Genomic DNA, 6,000 nt, shown 5'->3' on the forward strand with positions numbered 1-6,000 from the left:
TACAGACCGGTCTCTCTCATTAACACTGATTGTAAAATTTACACTAAGATTATAGACCTTAGACAGGAATCGGTTATTCAAAACCTGATAGCAAACTCTCAAACAGGATTCAAACTGGGGGGCGGGCCCCCCAGGGTGGCCTGAAGTGATCCCAGGGGGGGCGCCAGGCTCCAGCCAAAAGAAGCATTACTGAGATAACATTGTGTTTTTTAAAGCAAAAACACGCTATTGCACTTTTAAAAAGGTAACAGTACTTAATTGCAATGTTTAAATACGTCTGGGCATATTTAAACATTGCCATCTTTATAAAATAAGTGTGAAAAATTCTGAGGTGGGGCCCAATGATTTTTATTTTTCAGCTGGGGGGGCGCGGCATTGAAAAGTTTGGAGACCACTGCCTTAAAGGAAGGGTCGCATCTGACAACATTAGAACCTTCTGGGTGTCCTAGAGACAACAAAACTAGCCTTTGCCCTTTCCCAGGTATTGAAACAGGAGAATACTCCATCCCCTTGTTATTACTAATCTTTTTGTTTCTTTTGCCTCTGTATGAAAATAAATAAACTCTGGAAAAACCCATTTGTATATTGTTTATATTGCAATCAGATTAATGCAGTGAACATTTGGTGTAAATAATATATTTAAAGCATGACCTTTCTGCCATACCTCTCGTATGAATATTTCTAGGAGATTATGTGGTACGTTTCAAACTGCTCCAATTCAACCCGTGGAAAACAGTCGAAAGATGTCCATATATTGATGAGAAAATATTGCATGATATGAATATTTTTATTAACAATGTCAAAAATGTCCCTTTCACTGATTATATAATTTCATTAATAAAGGTGAATACAAAGACCTGAAGGTGCATTGTGAGATAACCTTCACACATACGTAAGATTGTGTTAACCTAAAATTGCGTAAGTTTAGTTTTTAAATACACTTTATAGTGTTGTGAGACCTCCATTTTTGGGACCATATCCCTAAATTTCCTTAGCCCCTAAAGGAAACTGTGACAACTGTTTTCCACCCACTTTTCTGAGTTATGCTTACACCTGTCAGAGGATTCCCAGCCGTTATAGTGAAAAGATAAGGGAGTGTCACATCGAGCTCTCAGAAACAGTTCACCAGAACCCTTGGCATCTTACGGCAAATGGTATTTATCACATGCCATTTCTCTGCAAATAATGTGAAATAGAATTGCCATCATAAAAAGGAGCACTTCAGCAATTACACGCCATCAGAGAGATTATAAGAAGCACCCCAAACATAGACGTCACACACCTTAATTAATAAATGTAAAATTCCCTATTTCACTTATAGCATGGTATTCATATTATTCTGTTTGTTTCAGAATAATTAAATAGCCCGGTATACAGGTGGACAGATGGTCTCCAATCCACACAACCGGATCCCTATGAGCAATTGCTTTCTCTCTCTGCCCTTCAATATATTATTTGTATACAACAGGTAGGGACTCCCCTACTTGGATCCCTCCGGGTTTGAAAACTATTTAATTGGAGCACAGCAGAAATAATATTTATTGTTACTGTTCCCCCCATTATGCACTAAAGTCAAAATTTGTTTAAAGGTCACACTGCAGAGCTCATAGCTCAAACCACTGCCAATATTCAGCTAGTAAATGGAGAGTTGAAGTCCGATGAAGTAAAAGTGAAAAGGACATGTGGCAATTTTGTACAAAAGAAAGACAGTCCTACACAATCAAGGAAATAATTAATAATGTAAAAGTTACTTAGTAAAAATATAGCACACGGCTTAATATGTGCGACTAAAATGTGAACATTAGTTTAGATAAATGGCAATTTTATGGAAGCTTATTCATAAATGCCATGTTATCACCACTATTATATTCAACCCTGGGGATAATGGAAAAGATTTTTAACTTTTTCAATTCATTAATTCATTATGTTGCAGTGTTCCACTGAAATCAGTTCTGTATTGAATATCATAAAACTGTTCAATTGGCAGCAGTTCGGTGTGCAGCTTTCAACCCATGTCCAATGTTTTGGTGACAATGTGCGTCTTAGATATTAACGCTTGTTGCACAAAATCAGGTTTCTGAAGCAATGTAAGGTTTTTGAGTTCTTGTTAAATGAGGGTATTTAGTGTGACAACGTAAGAAATGGCAACAGAGTTTTGCACATTTACCAGTACTAAGCTTTATTTACTATTGTTCTAGTAAATTCATTTCATTCAATTTGGAGGCTAGGTAGATAGATTGATCGATAGACTGCTCCATGGATAGATAAATAGATAGATAGAGAGATAGATGGTGAAGCAAAATATAGATAACGTACTCACGTTTAATAATTTTGCATAAGCATGTTGGTTAAACCCATCGCATCGCAACATTTCCAGGTGGGCTGTACAAGCATCACGCAGGTCGCCAGGTGATCATGTGGGCTGGAAAGGGTTAACAGAGAGGATGCCAGTGCAGAGACTTAAGGAGCTGATTGAATCGGCCAGAGAGACCTTGAAGAGCAACAGCTGTGCCTTGTCTTTGAGGAGAGGATCAAGAAGCGAATATGAGATAGGCAAACGTTGGCTTAAACTTCTTCCCTTTGATTGCCCTTGGACATCTGCCTCGTCCCCTGTCAAGAATGTTTGGCAGCTGTGAGCTCGGAAACAGAGCACTGCTCAGACAGCCCAATATCAGGACCGGCTAATACTTTAAGCTAACTCGCCAGTGATGTATGTCTGCAGAGATGCACGGCTATGCTAATGCTTTGAGCTAAATGCTCCACAGAGCAGCCAGGAAGTACACAGAGGTTGAAGCCGGGGCCTATTCCCCTCCTTCACTAACTGGCTTTAATCGTTGGGAGGCAATTGGATTTCAGGTTTAACACAGAGTGCACAAAAGAAAAGTGCTAGCCTGAGATCGTGGGAGAGCCTGGGAGAACTGTGAGATCATGCGGATGTGCATTTTCCTGCGACAGTGTCAGAAAATAGGTTAAACACTGGCTTCCGTGCACTCATCCCTCTGTGAATTTCCATTCGAGCCGTGTCGAAAGAGCTGGTCCGTTACAGCTATTCAATGTGTGTCCCCTATCAAGCACCTAATGTTCTTAACAACTTACGGAGAAGCAATGTGGCCCATTGAGAAACTCCTCTTACACGACTATGCTGAACTCACTCACCCCGCCATTATACAGCTACACTGGCTCTCACAGTTAGGCATGTTCTTCTGGTCTTCTGAGTCCCAAGTGGGCAGATATTTAATCATATGTTGACTCTGGGGGTAGTGATACATGTGACCGTTTCCAAAGATTTTAAAAGTGTTTTTTTTAATTAGTCCACTTTAATTCCTCGTGTATGGTTACAAAACATATTTTGACATTAACTTAGAAGGTTTTCTACTATAAAAGAAGCAGACACCGCAGACCTAGTTGTGCTATTGTGGCAAGGAGCAGTTTTGAGGATTATAGGCACGCTGAGTAAAATATGAGAACAGGGTCACAGAATGAAGGTGTTTAACAGGGCTGTGTTATTAGAGCCTCGGTTTGCCAGACAAAGCAAAATATGGGTGCTGTTTAAAATAAAATATATGGTTTTATTGAATACATTAATAATTTGAACTTTGTATAACCGTGGCCCTCAATATACCTGTGCATCTAAATGTGTAAAATGATGCTCTAGGATTGACTGATGGATTAAGGCCACCCTACGTGCATATCTGCTAGAACCATATGATACGACACAGATTACTGCTGTTCCCTTTTAAATACTAAACTATTGTTTGAATGATTCCTGGCAAAGTGACACCAACAAAGTAAAACTAAGTTAGTACCTCTCTGCTGCTGAACCCCATCTCCATTTCAATTACTCTAGGTGTGATGTTTCTCTTTTTTCTCGAGGATCATGAGGCCTGGGAGGATACGTGAGTTAGATCAAACCTAAAGCATGGTTCAGGCTTCAGATGAACCTCAGCTGGGGAAAGTACCTAATGTCATAAGGGCAGCCCAAGCCTTGAAGTGAGAACAGTGGACTGAATAAGGACAAATGCAGAGCAAGTGCACAGGGACAATAGAGAGGATTAGCAGAATGTTAGTACTGTGTAGCACCATGGAAGGGAATGAATGGGTTGAAGTACAAATGTACCATATCAAGAGTTGGTGAGTTGTGTGATGAAGTATACATTCACTCTTAGGGCAAAGCCAAGCTGGCAAGCAGAGCAGCCACATAATCAGCGGTTCCACCGACAGGGTCCAGGCCTTTACATAACTTCCCCATATCCTTTAATGTGGTATTATGAGTAGATACACCTTTGTTATCTTCGCCACACTGTAAGGAGAATCCCTTTGTTTAGCATTGTGTCTCCGTTGGTGCATGGGTGCATGAGAGCATGGCATGGTCCTTGGCAGTCTGGGAGGGTATTGCGAGGATCAGAAGAGTGATCTGACTGCCTGATGACAATGACAAATTTGCTTCCCTCATTTGTGCCTGATGCTGATATGTGCTACACCCCTGTTCTTCATTGGCAGCAGTGACCACTGCAGGGGCACACTGCTTGTGCACCGGGGTACTATGCTGAGTATCTGTGCACAGTATGTCTAAATTGATCATTATTCTCAATCAGATTTAATTGTTGGTGTTCCTCCTGGCCTCTTGGCTTTCGCGCTGGGACACTGTGCTGAGTAGCTGTGTGTAGTACAAGTCTATATTCATTATTATTCATCATCACTGTGCACAGTGTCCTGGCTCCCGGACATGTCTACTGGGCCAGATTGCAGCCATAATTGAAGTGCTGTTAATGGTAAGTGCCGGATTCCCAGAGGATGGCTAACCCATTGGTGGTGCTGCCCACCTCCTCCCACTCGTTCACTCTGCTGCCTCACTGCTAGAGGAGAATTACAGAGCATGTTCCTCAGACCTTCCTTGGGGCCCCAGGCTTTCTCTCCTGCCTTCACACACTGCTGTGCCAGTGAGATGCCATTGGAGAATTGAGCACATTCCACATTTGATCACTAAATGAATGTGGGATGTGCATTTGGCTGATTGCGCAATGTATATTGTGGGCTGCAGGCTTGCACCAGGATGCCATGTCCACTTTTTGCCTGCTTTCCTTATCTCTAGGAGGTACCGCCGTCCCCCACCACCACCATCACTCAAGGATGTGGAGCATGGCAGCTAAATTCCCTTCCCCCTCCCCAGTCACCATCCATATGGACTTCCAACAACATACACTATCCAACAAACCTAGGTCCTGTGGATTTACTTTTGGCCCTTTGAAGCCATCAGTTGTAATGTTGTTGCTTGGCAGTGCTGAACTGGGCTTTGTGAATTACAATTATATACCACTGTTTTACTCTTCTACGCCCCCCACACATGGCACTGATCTAGCTGCTGGTGCCCCTGGGCTGCACAGCCTCTGGTCTCTCCAGCTATTCTGCTGCACTCTTATGTCATCACTCTCACCACTTTACTACCAATGGCAATCGCCGGTCATTGCCTTCATCTGTTCCTTGCAACAACCGTTCTCACATTATAGTGAGGGGTAGACCTACCTCACAGCACATTATGGATCTACACTCCAGCTTCCAGTCGAACAACCCAGTCCTTGCCTCTGACAGCCCGCTGGACAAATTGAACATCCTTTTTTTCAGCCATCAACAGCACCGACGACTCCTTTAACCCCTAGGGTGCTCCGAGCTGGTCTCACCCTCGGCACCGGTTGCCTGGTGCAGAGGACGAGACCAGCTCGTCCTTCTATGGGCCTCCTGGGGGAGCACTAGCGCTCCCCCAGATGGCCGAGCACCCCCCTCCCCTGGGCAGAGATGGAAGGTGAATCGCTTCCCCTTCCACCCCCACCCCTGACCCCCGTGGGGCTGACCTCATCAGAGGCCTTCCTTCCGGTGCTGGAAGCTCCAGCACCCGATCGAAGGAGAAATGCAAAAGCATTTCTCCTCCGATAACGTGGAGGGGGCAGAGAGGCATACAAGTAGAGGAAAGGCCTCTCCTCTCCTTTCATGTCTCTCTGAGCA

The sequence above is a fragment of the Pleurodeles waltl genome, chromosome 3_1, assembly GCF_031143425.1.
Source record: "Pleurodeles waltl isolate 20211129_DDA chromosome 3_1, aPleWal1.hap1.20221129, whole genome shotgun sequence".
In the NCBI taxonomy this organism is placed as follows: domain Eukaryota; kingdom Metazoa; phylum Chordata; class Amphibia; order Caudata; family Salamandridae; genus Pleurodeles; species Pleurodeles waltl.